Source organism: Aquila chrysaetos, chromosome 20, assembly GCF_900496995.4.
Source record: "Aquila chrysaetos chrysaetos chromosome 20, bAquChr1.4, whole genome shotgun sequence".
Classification (NCBI taxonomy): domain Eukaryota; kingdom Metazoa; phylum Chordata; class Aves; order Accipitriformes; family Accipitridae; genus Aquila; species Aquila chrysaetos.
In genome coordinates this window covers 21,302,770-21,323,782 of record NC_044023.1, presented here as the reverse complement: position 1 = coordinate 21,323,782, position 21,013 = coordinate 21,302,770, and the positions used below count along the sequence as shown (strand labels likewise).

Here is a 21,013-nt window from a genome sequence, read left to right as displayed (position 1 = left end):
GGAGGAGCAGATCGCATTCAGCAGGTAGAGTTGTATGTCCCTTGTTACACACTGCCAGTCCCAGACTATTGCTATTTTAGCAGCTTCCTAGCAGGTACCCGTTTGTTCTGTTCCAAAATTCAACATCCTCAGCACTGCTGTGTCTTTTATTGCTTGGTGGGTTGAAAAACAGAATTGGGCTTTCAGCTCCGAGTGACCACTTCACGTGATGCATAGGCAACACTCAGGCTCTTTGTCTGAGCCATAACAATTTGGTACATTAATGCATTATCTTTATTTGATATCTTCCTATTTTTCTGGTATGTATTAAATAATGTACCAAAGGAAACCAATGCACTGGGGAAGAGAAGAATCCCTGTGCAAACTAGAGCAACTGTTCAGCTAGCCTCACATTAGCCAGCAAATAAGGCAAACCACATATTGCATGACTTGACAAGGAAACTCAAAATCCTCTCAAATAAAACCTCTGGTATAATTTCCTTTGTTCCAGTATAATGCCTACATAATTTACTGTTGGCTACAGTATTAACATGATGCAAAGCACTGATAAGCAACCCATTGATGTTGTCCTTTTGTTGCCTTTTTATGCTGAAAAAGATTTTTATTAAAAAAAAAAAAAAAAACAAACTAAACAAAGATGAATTTTCTGTGATTCTCCAAAAAAGCATCCCAGAAGGAATTTTGCTTTCATATCTTTCATAGGCAAAGCTCAGTGTTTGCACATGCAAACTAACACCTACAAATACCTGTTTGCAGGTATAAATGGGGACACACAGAAGCATCAGTCTGACATATAGTAAAAGGACAAGTGTTCCCCATAATCTCTATTTGGAACCCACAGATTCCTTTTTGAACTGAGGCATCCAGACAACCTCCCCAGGTCCCTTCCAGCCTCAATTATTTTAAGATTCTAAAAATTAACCACCTCATGACTCATGTAAACTCCATCTCCAGTAGAACCTGAGTTTAGGAAAGCCATTTTGTTTTCTTCAGAAGTGACTAATGGATTCATTTTAAAGGTACCTAGGTACCTAAAGATGCAGTTTACAACCAGCGTGGGTTTATGATGTCTGGATAATCAATTCCCTTAATGCAATTTTTCCCCAGTGTAGCATAAGTGCCTAATAACCATTATAAACCCAGCCCTTACCCGGGGCAGACAGCAGAAATCCCCAAACTCTCACTTTTCTGCTGTGTCTATAGATATGCCTCAGCACCTACACTTCCACTACTAAACCCCTGTTGACACCTGTATTTCAGTGCTGAACTTGATAATTTATTCCCAAATCCTGATAATCTCATGATATTTGTAACTCACAGCTCAGCGGGATTTTCAGATACAATGCTATTTCAAGTTATTTCACGCTTAATGCCTAAGCAGGCACTTCTGGAACATGCCCACTTCTCCCAGTTCAGCCCTCGCAGAAGCAGATGGGAAGATGCCAGACCGAGCTGCACTCGGACCACGTTACTTCCCATGGAGCGCGGGAACGGCCCCGTCGTGCCACACAGCAGCGGTTTGGTGATAGCTCATCTCCAGTTTCGGGAGAGAGAATTTGCTGGTGATGCACCCAAACGTGAGCTCCACCCAAAAGCTTCACCTTTATGGAAGCTCTTCGTATGATGGAGGCTGTATAAATTTTTGAACCCCCATCGGCCCAAGATGCACGTGCCTCTGGTGTCGTCGTGCAGCCTGCAGCGCCGGATTGCTAACCTGATTTTCCCTTGCAAGTGGTCAGGAATTGACCAACTCCAATTACCTGAGGTTAAAACTAGAGATCGCTTTGTTTCAGCAAAGAGCTACCCCCTGGCTTGCAACACCAAATGGTCCTCTTGCTTCATCTCAGTCCAGAAGACTAACTGTCAAAAGTGCAGAAATATGGATTTAAGTGGATTTGGGAGTGTGGAAAAATCCCAAATCCATCAGTTAAGGTCATTAGCTCATGTGACACACCTCACTGAAGTCAATTTTCAAGGATAAGCATGTGACAATCTGACTGGAGGAATTCTCCTTTAATGCATTATTAATTCATTTATCATTACAGTTATTATAATCTTTATGCAGGGCACTGAAGCTCAATTTGTTCTATATCAGCTAATGTTTTTAATGAGCCCTTTCTTCTCCTCAGGATGGGAGCTTCCTTAACCAGTTATCTAGGTTTTAAACAAGTAGAAAATGACATGACGGTGTATCCTCCTTATAAATACAGCTTCACATATCATGCCCTGAATTTTAAGTGAAAACAAATGAGTACTAACTTTCACATCGCCAAATATCTTTTAAAAGGTAATAGACTCACAAACTCTAAGTATAGGAACTTTATCACACAGTTAAACACAATGAAATCTTAATTGAAATTCCTCTATCTGACAAAGAGGAGAAATACATTTAAACAAAAAGGTCCTGTGTAAATGCAGTTATTTGTGGGGGAGACATTGGAGTACATATTAACTTAAGTCTGAAGCCCCATCTGAATGGCTTCGGGTTCATTCTCTGGTCACGCAGGGCAAAGAGGTCGCGAGGCTGATCCCTGCGCCGAGAAACTGGTTCAGTTGGAGAGGAAACGGCATATTAACTAGAGAAGTGAGTGTACTTGAAGTTGTGAACCAAAGGGAAGAAAATAGCACATTTCCCAAACATACACATTTCTGACGCGCTGAGGGCCAAGCATCCAGCTGGTTATAAAGGCTGCATCACTTTGCGACCTTTCTTGCTGAGGGAGAAGGTCATGGTATTTAAAAGATGTGTAGACGTGGCACTCGGGGACATGGTTTAGCGGTGGACTTGGCAGTGCTACGTTTATAGTTGGACTCAACGATCTTAAGGGTCTTTTCCAACCTAAATGATTCTATAATTCTAGATAGAAATCTGCTCAAGTCTACACTCAGAATGTTATGCCTACATTTCCAGTATTTCTCCCTCGAAATGGAATAGCTCAGCCCATGGGATAGTCTCACAGAGAATATAGGAGAAGGTTTTTGGTTTGGTTTTTTTTTGGGGGGGGGGGGGGAGTTTATGCATTTTGGGGGATGTGTAAGAAGAAACAAGACAGACTGTCCCACAAGAAAAGCAGAGTGAATCTTTATTTTCTCTGCTCCTGCATACCTAAAAAAAAGTCAGCCTTCACATAGTGACCTTTCCAGATGGCTGGTCTTGAAAGAGGGAAAGTTTATAAGCTAACTTACAAACTGACAAGAAAGTGAGCTTTTCAGTTCAGAGCTGCTCCTGCAAAGAGGTGAATCAAAATATAACCAGATTTTATGGAGATCTAGATTCACACAGCATGTGAATCCCATTGCCTGATTAGTCAGGGTTTATAAAAAATTAGTAAATTATTTTCTACTTGAAACAATCACTGGCTGTAAGGAAAAAAATAAATTTATCAGTGGGTATAATAAAAGAACAAAAAAATTTTACTAAAAAAAAGTTAAAGCAATATTCAGACAGACTACATTTTATCAATAGCTTTGTCACTGTGAATTTTACAGACCACGAAAATATGGAAAATGAAATTCAGCAGTGGATACATAAGTACAATGTTCTCAGCCCCGCTCTCTGCAGTAGTCAAGGCCAGTGAGCAGAATACAGAAAATCCCAATAAACGGTATCTCAAAAGAAAGTTATGGTGTAAATAATTCCCATTATACTCAAAGCTTTAGCCTTAGAACTCTTATTAACAAAAGTTAATGGGAAATGCAGTTTTAAACTCCACATATTGGTAGCACAGACTCCCTTTTCATCAGCCACAAATGAGAAACAGAACACAAAATTACAGGAGAGGTTTTTTATGAATAGGATTTAAAAAAAAAAAAAAGAAAAGATAGAAATCCCTTGCCAGTGTGATTATTTCCTCCAAGCACATCTCACTACAGGAAGGGTCCACAGGCACTAAAATTCCCTGGTAACAAGCTATCCTAGAGAAGCCCAAGACATAAATAACTCCATGGCTCCAAGACCTTTTTTCACTGGTGAACAGTTGTTGGCAATGCCACCGCTAAGGCCCTGCTCTTCCGCTATTTATTTTCAACATGCCCCAGGGGGACTTTAAAGAGCGGCAAGGTCCGTCCACCACTTTGGATCCAGCCCCTCGGGTGTTTGGGGTAACTCACTGCCCCGACGGTCACCGTCACCAGCTGTTGGAAAGCAGAATGGAAGACTTCCTTTGAAATAATCAGAATAGAATAATTACAGCACCTTTTCCTGCAGGCTGAAGGACCAAAGAGATTTGAGGGCGGTTTTTTAAACGTAAAATCACAAGCTCCTTGCCAATTAGATGCTACAATAGGATAAAGCCTAGCTTAGAGCTCAGCTACACATATAATAACAAATGACTGTTTGCTTAACTTGTAAAAAGAGAAGACAAACAAGTTCCGTCTGACATTAGAGAGCTTTCAGACTTTGAAAGCATGTCCGCATACTTCAAGTAATTAAAATCACATGGAATTACTCCAGAACATACAGACATGCACAAACAAATATACACACACGTGTTTATGCTTTTATAGAAAGCGTATTAAAGACAAGAATGGTATCAAAAGGGTCTAAAATGGTTACAATGACTTTAACTGTTATGATTCAGAAATAAAGGTAAATAAAATTTATGTCTAAAACACGAATACTTAATTTAAAAAAAAAGCATTTCTAACCAGTACATGCAGCTGTTTCTTCATCAATGCACGGTCAATTTGCAGTTTTACATCTGAATCATTCTCCGCACTTTACTGCATCTAGAGAGAAAGACAAATTTGTGATTTGAGTAATGGTATGTCAGATGTTGAATTTATCTAAAAATAGCATCTTTATCAGTACAATTTCTTTGTTTTCTGTTGTTTATTTTTTTTTCTCTGTATCACTGAGGTTATATCTGATCTCATTCTCTTTGCCCTCCACTTAACTGGAAAAGGACAGTTTTTTCTGTATTTGAATAACAGAAGCAACATACCCCATGGAATAGAAAAATGGGCTGAAGTGAGAAGATCTGATTCTTATTCTAAATCTGGTTTGTGACCTTGGAACGAGTAATTTCTCTGCACCTCTATTTCCCCCCTCTTTCTTTGCCTTTCTTGTCTACTTAGATTACAAGCTTTCTAAAGCCTGTTAAGTGTTTATATAGTATCAAACAGATAAGATTCAGCTTTCATTAGAATCACTAGATGACACAAAACCAGAAACAATAAATCTTATCAATCACCACTTACATTATTCCTCTTCTATAGTCCACGAATGTGAAACACTATGTCAAAATGATTTTCAATAGTTAATTTCATTAAAAAAAAAAAAAAAACTAATAAAGGCCCACGAAAGAAAAGTATATTCAAGAGGAAACAGATCCCTTAACTGTTTTTTTTCTAATAACATTCCCCCCACTTAAAACACCTTGACCAAGAGTTGCATTTCTGTATCAATCGCTTGTGTACGTGGACACGACACACCTCTGCTATTGAACTAGCACCTCGATAGTCACTCCTGGCCACGTCGCACCACGGGCTTCAGCCTCTGCTCAGCATCCTGCTCTGTACCCATAGGATGCTCTGCTACGTGCTGGGAGCAGCAAAGGCAGTGGGAAGGCTTTGGAGCTCTAAGACCACTTCTCTTGCCCTCCCAAAAGAGAGTACACAGACACTGTGTAAATCCCAGGCCATATTCCCATGCCACCAAGGAGCAAAAGCAGCACACAAGCTTTTTTTCCTTTGTGGGTCACCTTTAGAAGTTATTTTCTTTCCAGACTCTCCATATGAATGACAAGATATTCAGTGAGATGTCTTAAGGGAAAAGAAGTGATAAAGAGAAATTCAGCTAACCTATTTTCTTTCTTGTCACTACTTGATAATCTCTTTATCTGGTCTCATTTCACCAGTTGCAGACAGACTTATTTCCCCATGGACAGACCCAACCCTTCTTCCAAAGTGCACACGTGCACATGCACCTCCTTTTCCACAGCATTTCAAATTCATATTGTAATGCCTCTCTACTAGTTTGGTGTATATATAGCCAAATTCAGCATACATAGATGTACATGCTTATTGCCACACACATCTCTTGGCTTTCCTATAGTTTCTGTGGTTATGGGCACACACAGAACCTTTATATGAACCACCACATCAAAAGAAGTATGCAATTTCACTGAAACACAATTCACTAGCACATATATTTTAAAGTTCAACCCCTTTGTTAATAAATTATGGTTTCCAATGTGAACAGAAAACATCTTCTAAAGCTCTGCAGTGATTTAGGAACCTCAATTCTACTTTCAGCTGCACCTTAATCCTTCTTGACTTCTATTGAGGCTTTAGTTTAGAAATCTTTATTCTCCTGCTAGCAATACACTCAGCCTTTTAGAATGGCTTTACCTTCACAAAGTAATGTAGCTGCAATCTGTAATGCCAAATGCAAATTGCCTGATCTACACCTTGTGCCAGCTGGGTATAACCCAACAAAGCTGTGGCAGCCTGATCCAAGGATTGCAAGACATGCCTCAGCTAGAAAGCACAGCAAACCCAAACCCAGTCCCACGCACAATCACCAGGGCTTGCAAAGCGGAGTAGAAAATCCCTGTGCTGTGGATCAATGTAAAACAGAGGCTATTTTCCGGATTTCAGTTTATCACAGGACTGGATTTAGAGAGTTCAAGACCAGAGATGCTGCTATTACATCAGGTCCAGACTTCCCACCGTTACATTTCCCCCAGCTATCTCTATATTAAGCCAATTCACTTGTAATTGATTAAAACATCTACTCCAAATAAAAAATCCACTTTTTATTTAGAGACATGAAAAAAGAGGAAATTCAAGAGGAAATTATTTTATTCAGAGATTCTGAGGGAAGAGGGAATTATGATTTGTATGTCCCCCTCCACCTATTTTTTAATCTAACTCAAAAATCACAGCAGAGAATAGTAACTCAGATGCTTTATAGCTGAATTCTTTTTAATCAACTGTCTCCTATCTTTACCAGCTGTTTGTCTGCTTCTCCCATTTATGCTGTGCATCTTGGACTTATCGATCTAGTAAGCTTTAAATTACAGCTATCCATGAAAAAAAAAAAAAAAAAAAAAGCAGAGGCAAACCATAACAGGAAAGAACAGACCTGATAAAGGATTTCTGAAGGACTACTCACTTTTGCTAAAAGAAAATCTTAATAGAATTTCCTGGAGAGAAGGTCTGTAGGACTGAAGTTATCAGTGTACTGTACAGACAGAGGAAGGGTAAATAGAGCTCACGGATTGAAAGAAAGGATTTATATCAAAAACGGTTCCGGTGAAAAGTATGGGAAAACTTGGGGAAAAAACCACAAGATACAGTATTAGTAACCTAGTCTGTATCGCTGGGTGTTTTTATTGGGTGTATTAGAGCCAGCCAATTTATAGCAGTTCTTGTTGTTTCAGGCATAGTATAAACAGACAATAAGAATTTATCACTCCCCAAAAACCACTAAAAATGTTTAACACTAAAAAGGCAGAGTAGGAGCAGAGCTGATTTCAGTGCTCAAGCGCACCTCCTGCAGCTTCAACTCAACGACTGCTAAGGAGTTTTGCTTTAGGCTTTCACCAGTGAGCTATCAGGACTCTCCTACTGAAGGAACTAAGCTGACCATAAATCTCCACAATCCTCCTCCACCTCAAATCCAATATTCCATGCAGCAATACAGCAGTTCCCCAGGGAAGGTGATCTAAGCTCCTGGCAACGTGCATCACCTGGTGAAGGTTATCCATCATCTTTGCCCAAGTCTCTTCTGTAACACGAAGGAAGACTTACGACTCGGAGGTCTATGTCCCAGGTGTTCCCATCTGGGGTGATGCTGTCAGTAGGAAAGCACCGTCATTCCTCCTGCGTAACGGCTATGCAACAGGCACAGATGGCTCTTGCTTCCCTTAGGTAAATGGCTCTCTGTCCGAATCAAGCTACTTAAGTTTAAAAATCAACCACGAGGCTTATTTCACAGAGGGATAAGATGAGGATTGTGGCACTCTAGGCTATGTGCCGTTATTACTGCTGTGCACAGAAGTATCCACGCGGCCACTTCTAGGCTGCAGAAAATTTGCAGTGCAAAAAAGGTCTAGAAAGATTGCATATAGCACTACACTGGAAAAGAAAGAATTACTGAAACAATGTATGTCTGAATGAGAAAACCTGTCTCCCAGTCTATGTTGAAAACTTAACGTGCTCCTTGGTTTTTCATGCCTTCCATACTACAAGGGAAAAATCTGCACTCTTACAAACTGGGATTTATGATGACTGTCCTAGAGACCCCATGGCCTGAATCAAAGTGGTTACGTGCCTTGGTCTTGTAAATCTGTTGGGATTGTTAAAGATGAGAAATAAAAATACAATCTTTTTCCTCTGGGGGTATGGGCAAAGCGTCTGCATGGCTGGTTTCCCAGTGCTGCTTCTGCTTCCCGCTTCGCAATGGCATTTTATTGTTACGATGTTCTGCAAGTACAGTCACTTTGGTCTTTCAATTTTCCAAAAGGTTAGAGGGAGCTGACAGACTTTTAAGTGAGGGAATGCAGTTCACACTTTTATTCACTCAGCTGGTCATTCACTGAATTTGACACTGTATTTCAGCCGAGTCACGCATGGTGCAGAGAAGGGGAGAAGCAGCAGGGCACAAAGATGGCTTTAAGATATCTCCGATCCCTGTGTTGAGCTACCCTGGGGCTGCTTGGTCTCGGAGCAGAACCGGGAGCAAATGCTGCAGCCAGGATTAGGGCTGGCATCACCCCGCTGCCCCTGGCCACACCACAGATGGCACGGGCGCCTTCCCGGGCTCCTCCATCTACTGACTGCAGAGGAACAACAGACTGGGGCAGGGACGAGCGGTCCCTGCTGCAATGTGACCTTCACATTTCATCCATCCATTTCTCTCTAAAAAGATACATGAATCGACGAAGTACAAGCCTCCGAGTCGGGCTCAGATGACGTTCTGAAAACGAGAAACTAGATATTTAAGCGTTACTTGAATCGTGCCTGCTGCAGATCCCCACAACGCCGAGGAAAACGATTAAGAGGTTTGGCCCAGAGGACTCGACAAGGCAGAACGCTGGCCAGGACGAAGCTTTGATGCTGCGTTGGCCGCTCTCCCGCAGCAAAGCCCTCCTGAAGCCAACGCGCTCCCGCAGCCCTGTGCTCTGCACGTCAAATCTTCAGAGACCCGGCTCTGCCTTGCGGTGCCGACCATGAAGGTTTATCCTGTTGCGGCATACATCGTGTGACATGTGGGTGGCAAAGGGATGAAAGGACCCAAAATCCCAGCGCCCAGGCCTGGGCAGCGCTCCCATCGGCTCCAGCACCACTGCGAATGAGGAATAAGCTTCACTCGTGCATATTAATAGCAGAAGGTTTTTTGAGGAGGAAGTTCTGACAAACAATAAAAAGGTGCATTAACCAGCTTGGAAAATAGCACAGGATGAAATGGCTAAACTGTAGTCACAGCAAAAGGTTGCTGTCCTTACAGCTTATGGATCCCACATAAGTGCAAATGTGCTAAAGGGAGTATTTGCAATGACATCTTCAGACTAATACCAAGTACGTAAAGTTAATATGGGTTGAGAAAAAAAGAGCAAGAGAGAAAAGAAGCTCTTAATTATTAAAGAAACAAACATTTTTAGATGTAATTTTACCCACGTGCATTATGAAAACAACCTAACAAAGATGCAGTGTTGCTGAGAAAAGTCAGTACAAGAGTTTTTCTGCTTCTTAAATCATACGATTATTTTCTTTTTAGCAACAGTAGGAAAGTACTAATTCTACAGGAATAAAATTAAGATGTCCAGTTTAGCAGACATGCTTTGCCAATATTTAAGTTTTCCCAGCAGGAAATAAAATATTTGTTTTGGGTCAGTCTCACACTTAGAATAAGCTGGCTCGTAATTATTGCAAGCACACTGTTGCAAGTTGCTCAAATATCTGTTTATTTATTACTGAAAGGACTATCAGAATATGAAGAGAGCTTTGAAATACTAATCATAGCTGTCTAAGACCATCACATGATGTTAGCCAACAATTTCTGTGATTTACAGTACCAATAAAAGAAGGCAGCCATGAACAAGTTTTTGTAAATCAAGCATATTGGGCCAGATTCTGGTCCATGATTACTCAGACATAAGAAATGTTACAGCACTTTGCCAGTACATAATTCAGGTTTGTAGTGAACTTCCCAGTATGGATGTATGGCATTAAAAGTTGTTGTAACGGTTACCAGAAGAAAATCACCTTGGTTCTAACATACATATAAAGGCTAATGCCTACACACGCACACACACTCTCTCCCTCAGGCTTGTCACTAGCCAGGCACATCACAGATATTTTTCCCTAAAAAAAAGGTCAAGGTCTGTGCAAAAGCACTCAGGTGTCATGTACAGCACTGCCACACGATCACGGTAGGTATATGTTCAGCAGTTAAACCCTGTGCCACGACACACATGCATGCACTGAGTTGAGATTTACAGTGAACACCAGGTGTTATTGTCCCTTAAGGGAGATTGTGACTGGTAGAGAATCACCTCTGTCAATATTTCCCTCCTGGGTCAATAAATTCTGATAGTCAATAAAAGTCAGCGAGCAAAACCGACACCACCACAGGAGCCTGGGCGTACCTTGGGGTAAAATTTGGCACATTTAGTATCCGCTTATTAGTTAGAATGATTTTGCATTTAAGGTCCCCAAGGTATAGAACACACTTTCACTTGGTTTTAATAACCTTCTAATGCACAACACAACTCTGCATTACAACCTTTCCTTGAGCTCTTCAACACGGACTATGTGTGTAAAGTGAATGGCACATGGGCTGAAGAAAAGGGTTTCTCCTGTACTGGTAATACAGCATCATGAGTATCTACACGCCAGCTAAAAAATAGCCACCATTTTTCATGAGACCCATGCGTTGCTATCACAACACTGGGGTTTCAGGAAAGAATACAGCCAGAAAACTTAGTTTTGTGTTTTCCAGATACAAATTAGATTTCAACTATGCACACCCATGTGCCAAAACACAGAGTCATTCTCAGATATTCTGGAGCAAATCTTCAATTGGGATTAATCAGCATAGTTTTTTTGACGTTATTTTTATTTACACCACCTGACAAACTATTCCCCCAATGTTTCCTCATTAAAAATTTTATGCAGGCAGTATGCAAATTTAACTGAGGATGCTTTTTTCCACTCTACAACACAAAAGTCAATCATATGCAAACTGCCATGATACCTGAACTCAGAAAGATCAGAAGGACCTAACCCATGACACTAAGTACAAATAATGTAGAAAGGTTTTTGAAACTATTTTTAAAATAATCAGTTTTGCTGCTGCCCTTTTCACAACAGATTTAGAGTATAGTTTTAATGAAGGAATACTTTTTTGCTGTTGTAAAGATTGTTCACTGTTAATCTGTAATTTTCAGGGTTTTTTTTCCTGGTAATGCCTTTTAAATGCACTTGAAAAACATCCAACACTGAAATTGGAAACTTAGCCTTATAATATGCGATTCTATGTTCAGATTGCTAATGATCATACAAACTAATAAGTAATTTATTTGGCATCTAAAACGATAAGTAAAACCACGAAACAAGCAAACTTAAAAGATTTCTAAAGCTAACTGACAAATGATTTACAGGCTAAAAATTTCTCTAGAGATTGAAAGTCATTAACTTTTACAAGTCAAACAGAGGGAAAAAATGAAGTCAATAGACTGAAGTTGTTCATTATAACTCATTTGTTCAATTCTAATCTTAATTTGGTCATCAGCTCTCCGCTTGCTTATAAGATGGTCAAGCCATGCAAACAAAGTGATATTTGTTCACATAACAATATTGAACCCTTATATAGCACTTTTCATCATCAAATCTCAAAGCATTCTGCAAAGAAGGAGAGCTTTGTTATCCCCAATTCAGATAGGGAAATTGCAGCAGCAGGATAATTGCAGAGCCAGAAATAACACTTCCGAGTCCCAGGCTAATGGCCTAAGTAACAGCACAGGGCATTTCATTAACACAGAAGATGACTGAGGTCAAGATGGGCGATTTCAGTATCGCAACTTTCGAACTGCTGAAAGCGTAAAGAGAAAAGTGCAACTGAAAAAAATGCATCAATTCAATGAGTGCTTTACATTGGCACTTAAGACTTCAAGCATGCCATTAACTCCTTCTGTCCACAGATATGCATAAAGACTTAATACCAACAATCCCCCATGGAGAAAGATTACTAAGCAGATACTTAAGTTATTGCGGTACCCCAAATGTTTAGGGTCCAACAGGGTTTCAAAATTTTTTTTTGCCTATCAGAAAAAATACATGTTTCTGCTGGAAAAGGCACTGTATAGGATTAAAAGCTGTTAAAATGTATGCTCAGAAGACAGACTTTTTTCCTCAGAAGAGGCTAATGAGTCAGAATTATTTCTCAAGCCTTTTATGTGTGTAGCTGGGCTGTGCAACAGGTGATGGGTTTGTTGGGAGCTAATGCTTATGGGTCAGAATCAGAGAGGCCAACAAAGAGGATGCTGCTCTGTGTGTTTTCTGCCCACCACCCAAATTAAGAACTGGAAGTGGATAAAGCTTTATTCAGCCTCCACAATCAAAGGCCCTGGTCATCCTGGGGGACTTTAAGCATCCTGATATCTGCTAAGATGGCAACTGGTGGTGCACAAGCAACTGAGATTTTATGAGCGCATCAAAGACAATATTGATGCTGAACTTCAGGGGAGTGGTTTGGCTTGCTGAGGGAACTAGCAGGTGTAATGTTATGGATGACTGCCCTGGGGTGCAGAAGGGCACAGGGGAGCTCCTTGATCTTCAAGGAAAAACTCCTCAAAGCACGAGAACAATCCACCCTGATAAGTGGAAAGTGGAGCAGACGTGGCAGAAGGCTGACTTGGCTGAACATGGAATCCCTGACTGAGCTCAAACATGAAAAGAAAGTGAACAGAAGGTGGAAGTGGGGACGAGCTACCCAGGAGGACTATAGAAACCTTGCCCAGACTGCAGGGACAAACTTAGGAAAGCCAAAGCTCAGGTGGAGTTGAAACCGGCAAGGGATGGTACGGCCAACAAGAAAGGTTCACCCATAGGTACATGTGCAGCAAAAGACCAAGGAAAATGTGGATCAACAGAACTACTGACAAAGGGCACAGAGGAAGGATGAGGAATTCAGTTCCTTTTTTGCCTCAGTCTTGACTGGCAAGGCCTACTCTCAGGCTGCCCAGGTCCATGGTCCTAATGTCTTTGTCTGGGACAGGAAAGTCCTATCTACAGTAGAGGAAGATTTTGTTAGGGACCACTTAATCAAACTGGACCTACACAGGTCTATGAACATGCAGGAAACAGGCTGACACCATTTTGAGGCTGCTCTTTGTGTCTTTGAAATATTGTGGCAATTGGGGGATCCTTTTGATGACTGGAAAAGACAACCGTCATGGCCATCCCCAAGAAGGGCAAGAAGGAACAACACACACCAACATCCAACCATCTGGTGACCATCACCTCGGTCCCAAAGAAGATTACGGAACAAAACTTCCTGAAGGCAATCTGTTTAACCCCTTAATACCTTCGTTAACAACTTAGACAATGAGAGGGAATACACTGGCAGCAAGTTCCCAGATGACACCAGAGCTGGGGAGCAGCTGACATGCCAGAGAGTGGGACTGCCATTCAGCAGCACCTCAATAGGCTGGAGAAGTGGGCTGACAGAAAGCTTACAACCAAAGCAGACATGAAGCTCTGCGAAGGGAAACCCACGGTGCAGAAAGCAGCTCTGGGGAAGACAACCTGGGGGTTGAGCAGGAGTCGGCAGCGACAGTGATGAGCGCCAACCACACGCTGGGTTGCATTCGCAGGAGCACAGCCAGCAGGACAAGGAAAGGAATTATTACTCTCTATTCAGCACTTGTGAGGCTGCATCTGGAACAGAGTGTCCAGTTTGGGTTTCCCTGTCACAAAACAGACACTGACAAACTGGCAAAAATTCAGCAGAGAGGACCAAGATGGTGAAGGGGCTGCAGCACATAACTTAAGAGGCTGGGAGAACTGTGTTTGTCTAGCCTGAAGAAGAGAAAGCTAATTACTGTTTTCAACTGGACAAAGCCCTCAGCAACCTGATGTAACTTCAAAGTCATGCCTACATTCAGCAGGAGGTTGGGCCAGATGATGTCCGAAGGTCCCTTCCGACATAAATTATTCTACAGTTTTAATGGTTTCTCCTTCACTTGTATTTATTGTAGGGCATTCAGTTGTAAAGTATCATTTGGAAATAATTATTCTGACTTTGTGCAACATTTTTAAATGCAATAAAAAATTCCATACATATTTGAGAAGTATCCAACTGCAGGTGAAGAATATCATGGCCTAAAAGCCAGTCAGCTGGAGCCAATTAAAGTACAATCAGCATCCCATGACACCAAAATGCCTAATTGAACTTCTACCCTCTGTGCAAGATGGAGATTTTTGCCTTCTCCACAGCAGCCCAAAATGAGGGGTTCACTGCTCTGTGTCTCTGTAAATCAAGATCATTATCAAAACATAACGATCAAAACAGGAGATGCCTGCCTTGATTAAAATAATGGTATTCCATCCTCTAAGAAGAAAGAATACTTCCCTTGCAAAAAGATGACCTCAGATGTTTAGTCACAGACACCCATTTTTACCCTCCTGGCAAATGGAGAATGTGATCAGGAGCAAGTGACACACATGCATATTTAGAATTAAACTTCAAAAGCGAGTGGTTCATTAGCGTAACGTGAGAAAAACTAAGACATGTCTGAATGAACAGCTATGGTCTAATAAAACCTGAGCTTGGTTTTAAAAAGAAGAGAAAAACTAAAATGTATGTCGACTGAAATATATAAAAGTACAATGAAAATCAATTGGTATTTATAGATACTGAATAATGCATTCATTACTATTCATTCTCATTCCTGTTCATTTTGCAACCGTCACAAAAAATATGGTGACTGACTGACAGCTTTTAAAATATTTTTATGCCTGAAGAACCAAAATAGCTGAAAGAGATCTGGAATTTTGAATGCAAAAAACTGTACAAACTGCCAATACTATAGTAATCTAATCTTCTCTTAATTAATTTTTGGCCTTTTTTTCAAGTTCAAATTTCCCCAATCTTTTGAGTTAATGTGAGTAATCCTTTTGCTTTTCTTCCTTTTGGGGGGGGAATCATGTTTCACTTCTATTTCGCTTTACTAAGCTGTGAAAATCTCTGTCTATCAGCAAGAGTACAAGCAACATTTTCCCCTAATTAGTCCATAAAAATGCTAATTTTTCTAATGAATCAGATTGAAATATCACAGGAGTAGGTAATAGCGCAAATACAGAGTTTGCTTATGGGGTAGGCTTTCAGATTCATTTTGCTAATCACTACGACAGCACTGGGCAACTTAGCCGATGTTATAATGAGGTTAGAGAGGCAAAACATGCTCATCTTAATTTTTGTGCAAAATACAGACAGTTACATGCATATGCATGCACTGCAACCATGCATTCATTTATATATATGAAGAAAAACAGACCCATCATATTTACAGCCCAGCTCCTCAGCTGCACCAAGCCCTTCTATCCCCATTACAAGCAGAGGTCTTCTGCCTGTTTACTCAAGCTGAGGATGTGACCATAAATCTTTATTCTGCCCAATTTCACTGTTAATATAATCCATTTCTGAAACCAATAAAATAATACTTTCTTTTTTCATGGACCAGTAGCTAATAATGTCACCAGTTTGAATTGTACAAGCGAGAGACTGAAATCATTGTCTGTCTGCCCCACAGCATCTTTCTCTATTTTTTTTCCTGCACTTACACTTTTGCTCCTGCCTTCTGTGCTGGCACATACTAAGGCACTTGTATCCAAGCCGCAGATCTAGGAAGGAGTGGTCTTTTTTCAAGTCAAAAATCTAGTAGAATCAATGAGCTCTTAGAGGAAATCTCTTAGGGCTTGACCTTCACGGTGGCCTTTTACTCTCTAAACCCCGTGTAAAACAGTGATTCTGCCAGTCAATCCTTAGTAAAAGATTTAAAGAAAGCGACTGTTGCCTATTGGTGGCACCAGCAATCTAAGCAGGAATTAAGCAGCTTGAAAAAGCGTTTAAATTCAACTTACTATTCTCCCAGAGCTCTCCATATATTCTTTATGGCCCTGTGTTCCCTTATCCCTTTGATCATTTTATATTGAAGTAGTCTCTTGTTTAATACGTAGCTAAGATGACTGCACGATAACATCAAAACAGAAGGGAACATAAAGAACATGAAAGAATATGAAGTCAATAGCTTCGCCAATCACAATACATAAACAGGCCTAGTTAAAAGCCACGGCATTACAGTGCCGTCTTTATGCTCTCACAAAGCTGCACACAGTGTTAAGACCAACTACAAACTGAAACTAATGATTAAAACTACATTGAGCTTGCTTTCTTCTGCTTTAATTGTTGTTCGCTTTACTCAAAGGGTATGGATCCGCAAATCCAGCGCCTATCTTTGTGCTTCAGCCCAGAAGCCCACCACACCAGCTGGTCTAACTGTCCTTCTGTTAGAAATCGGGGTTTCCAAGCCAGGGTTTCCTCAATGCATGGAAGCTGCACACGTCCATAAAACATGGTCCATTACCCTTGTACCATCATCCTTACAACAGAGCTCCAATCATGCTCTAACCAGTTTCAGAGGCATTTTTGACGAGAAGCAAAAAGGGAGAAAAGGTTTCATTGAAATCTCTCTCGTTCTTTTAAGAACATTAACTCAATTTAACAAAAAAAAGAAACAAAGCCTATTAACACAAGACTTTGTCTTCTTGATCCCCAACATACTCCTGTTTTAGTGTTTACATAAAACTACGCGGTATGTTTCAGAGGCCAGACAGATGGAAAAGTTGATGTCTACTGTCTAGAACTCATCTCACACTTGGTTTTCATACCATATTTCTTGGCTGCCTACATTCATGCTAATCTGCTAAAAATCACTTTACCCACATGGAAGGCAACATATCACTTGTACTCAGTTCTATTATTCATCAGACAACCACGATGGCAGCTCCATGACTGACTGCTAATTATCCTTTCCAACTGGATGTCAGAGTTGCATTTTCGGCAGCAATTTATTCCTCTTCCCATGGAGTCATGAGGTGGAAGCTGAGGCCTATTGATGTCAGCGACAAAAGCCCTGTTGACTTCAATTGTGTCGGGAATTCATCTTTTAATGGAAAGAGACCTGCTTAAGTGTTATTTAGTATATGATGTCAACACTTTGAGATAACAACTGACACGAGAACAACATGCACGTTACCAATGGTGCCAGGATGGGACACAGCACTCAAAGGCTCTGCACGCCGTCAAATCCCTGTCACAGGACCAGACAGGATGGTGGCACGTTCACATTTCGGGTGCCTCCCAAGAGAGAACAGCCTCACGTCTGGTCAAGCCCAGTGCACCCAACACGGTCTGTAATACCTGGGAACAGCAGTACTTCACCAGTGTGATGGAGACATCTCATTTGCTTGGTGGGCTGGATCCATACTGCAGCCCGTAGGCTGGCTTTTTCATATCTAGTGTCTAACAGGGAGATACAATCCCTGTTTACAAAAGCAGTCTGGAATAGCTCCGGCATTAGAAATTCACAGTGTACACTGCGCCTTAACTTCTTTAATAGAGGCGAGAGCTAAAAGGGCAATGAGTGAGAAGGCAAAGGAATCTCACCTTTCACTGATTTCCTGCCTATTTCTCCCTCCTAGACATGCTGGCAAGGAGGACGGCAGCATTGTCCGAAATGCTCACTTCTTACAGGAAAAGTCATAGTTTTCACGTGGAGAATGTTTCATGTATGTAAATGAGAAATTAAAGATAAAATCCAAGTGCTGACAAACACATACTTTCTGAATTACAACAGGCTTTGATGATGGGTTTGCTGGTTTAGGTTTTTTTTTCCCCCCCCTCCAAATAAGCTATTCTGACCTGTCCTTTCTCTTGGCTACTACTAGTGCCTTACTCTCCCTCCCTTACATTAACCAAAGTGTTTCACTCTCACATCCTTTCACTCCCAGCTGGAGGATCCCCTTTGCCTGAACTCCCAGCCGAAATGATGGGGACCTGCTCCTCTTCCGCACTGCTCCTCAGCTCTCCCTCCCTCTTCCATCCAGCTCTTCATCCTAAAGAAACAGATATTTTAATAACCCATCACAGCACCAAGACAGCAGGTACCCAACCATCCACAAACACACACACTTGGGACAGGACTATTCTCTTATTTCTGCATGGTCTACTCGGGCTCCATCTCTTCTTCCCACATTTCTTCCCACTGATAGCCAGCCTGTGCTCACTCCCTGCCTCCTATATTGCTTCCAAACTCCGTCTGTACAGAAACCTGTTTCAGCTACTCGTATAACTTCTCCAGTTTACAGTAGCTAAGGACATAGTCACCAATTCCTCCAGCCAACATGCTGGTCGCAAGTGAATAGCCGTGGTTTCAGCAGAGATGTTTGTATTTTGTGATAGTCTTTGTAGAGCAAAGCCATTCCTTGGGGTAAAAATACCAGCAGGCTGCAGGAACGCTGCCAGGTCCAGGGGCGAGGAATCAGCAGAATCCCATCATCTGTTCCCCACCTGCACGAGCCTGAGCAGGTAAGGGAAGGAGAGTCATCTCCCGAAGGCAGCAGCAATGACAAGTCAAGCTGGAAGGCAGTTTTTAGCAGTTGGTCGAGACCAGCAGTAGTTTTAGCAGCTGTCCTGCCCCAAACTGAGCTGAAGAATATTCTGCTTCACTCCATCTTTCTCATGCGGCTAAACAACATGAGTAGTAAGACAGAATTCTTCTGTTTGTGTGTAAATTGTTCTTAAAAAAACTTCACTTTAAAAAGGAAGCCTCCAAATACATTTAAAATCCTGTTCAAGCCAAATTCCCAGCACAGCCTATGAGATTTTATTCAAATACACTTTTCTATGCTTCTGTATCAGCTGACTGCAAGTTGCTGGTCCTTTGTTCTGCATAAGGCTCATCTTCTCTTTTCTAGTCCTGTACCAGACAAACCAGCAAGCTGACCTCTGACGACAAGGGAAATCCACTCTCCTCATTCAGAATTGGTCTCTGGAGCACCTAAACCACAGAAGCCTTATACAAACTCAATTTGCTTTTCTGATGCATCCTTTTATTTGTGTTGTTTAAGAACACTTTATGCAAAAATTTATTGCTTAAATTAGCAGCAATTCTTATATATGGAACAACAAAAAGAAGGAGGGTAAGAATAAATCACGATTCCTCTGTAATACGTGCTATGACAAAGTGGTATAAGTAAAGATGGATTGTAAAAACTAACTTAAAATATGAAGCAGAATCCACAAGAGCAACACATCAAACTGAAAATAAATAAATAAATAAAAATCAATGTGCACTGTACCGGTTGCTTGCAAAATTAGACAATTAATTCTGTGTAAACTAACCTATCAGGAAACCACACTGTGGGGATTCTGATAGCTGTTACTGCAGTACACTATATTAAGAAAAGAGCGCTTTAATGAGATCCCTGGAGAGTGTCCACGGACTTGGATCTTCCTCTTGAAAAGACCGTTTTTACCCCATTTAACTGCCAGTACGTTGCATCGCTGATAAACATATGAACAAAAAAAAAAAACCCCCCGAAAAACCCACCAACCACCAAAAAAAAAAACCCCCAGCCATTACCACAATTATCAGTACCAATAAGCATTGTGCTTTTCAGGATCAAAAAAGACATTATGCCATTTTCAATATATAAGATCCATTAAAAATAACATCTATATATTAAAACCCACTGCACTTAACACCACTTACAGCCAGAATAGCAGCAGCACAAAGAAAGCTTTTACACAGGGGGGTGTAAAAAACCATAATAATAATAAAAAAAAAATAAAACCACACAGTGCTTACCAGAACAATCTGCATCCTGGTTTTTATTAATATATTATTTTTCTATAAGTAAAGACCTAGTGTAGAGCTTGCCAAATACAATAAATGCCCCAGTTTAACATTTGATTTTTCAAATAAGTACTGGAGAAAACCACCTTCAGCTCCAAATTCAAAATGGCTGTATTTCAAACTGATTGCTTGCTGTAAAATAACAGCTGTAAAATAGCAAGGCAAAATATTTTGATCAGAAGCTTAGTAGCAGGGTTAGAAGCTATTCTTCTATTTGCAGATTCTCTGTAAAAAACATGTATAACCCCATTTATGTCTTAAATCTGAGGAATCAATATTCTCCGGTTTCGAAAAGCTTTTCCAGTGAAGCCTGTGGATTTTTCTCATTGTATTATCTGTAAGTATAAGTATAAGACTTATGTAAGTACCGGCTCTATACATCCCTAGTATAATGGACCGGACATTACTCATATAATGGACCAGGCTGTGATACTACTGTTGATTTGCAATAGTTTCATACTTCAGCAAGTTAGTAGGTTAAAGAGTTAATGGGTAAAGAAGTCAATAGGAATACGCAGAGCTCAAGCAGTTAATGAATGCAAACCAACACACTAGCGTATGCTGAATTATTACTGTGCTGCTGCCATTTTACCTGGGCCAGCTTATGTGACATCGTCTGCCGGCACGGAACTGGGCTCCTACCCGCCCCATCCGGGGCACACCAAAAGCCGACCTGCAGGAGATCACCTATGGACAGCCACTGCTGAACCCAGCTCTCCACAGGGAAGCAGATTCTAGCAAGTTTTAAGCACCCCTAATTGATTTTACAGTGCTAGGAAACTGAAAAAGAGTTCACATATAATCTTTGAGTCCTAATATTTAGATGGGGAAACATTTGTTTATCGGTCAGCTGTGTAATCTCAGGGCCTCTGCAGAGCATGGGACAGCCTCTTAAGTAGCTTTCTCCAGTTTTGATTAGCTGACTCCATAGCCAGCCCTATAAATATTCTTAACATTTGCACCCAATGGACCAAGTATTTTGTTGAGCAGACTAATTGGTTCACAACCCCTGCTAAGTATCAACCATATCATCCCTGACTGCCATAGGCTACTATCATCATTAGCCAAGTGACAATCTCCTAGAG

At 40.9% G+C, this 21,013-nt stretch overlaps 1 protein-coding gene across 1 annotated transcript in view; it reads right to left on the bottom strand.

Annotated features, from left to right (window-relative positions):
* Positions 1-21,013, bottom strand: part of CHL1 (cell adhesion molecule L1 like) — a 141,332-nt gene that overhangs the window by 104,708 nt on the left and 15,611 nt on the right. The window contains exon 2 of the mRNA XM_030043954.2: positions 4,648-4,728. The gene's annotated coding sequence lies outside the window, so the exon portion shown is untranslated. The remainder of the gene's footprint in view (positions 1-4,647; positions 4,729-21,013) is intronic.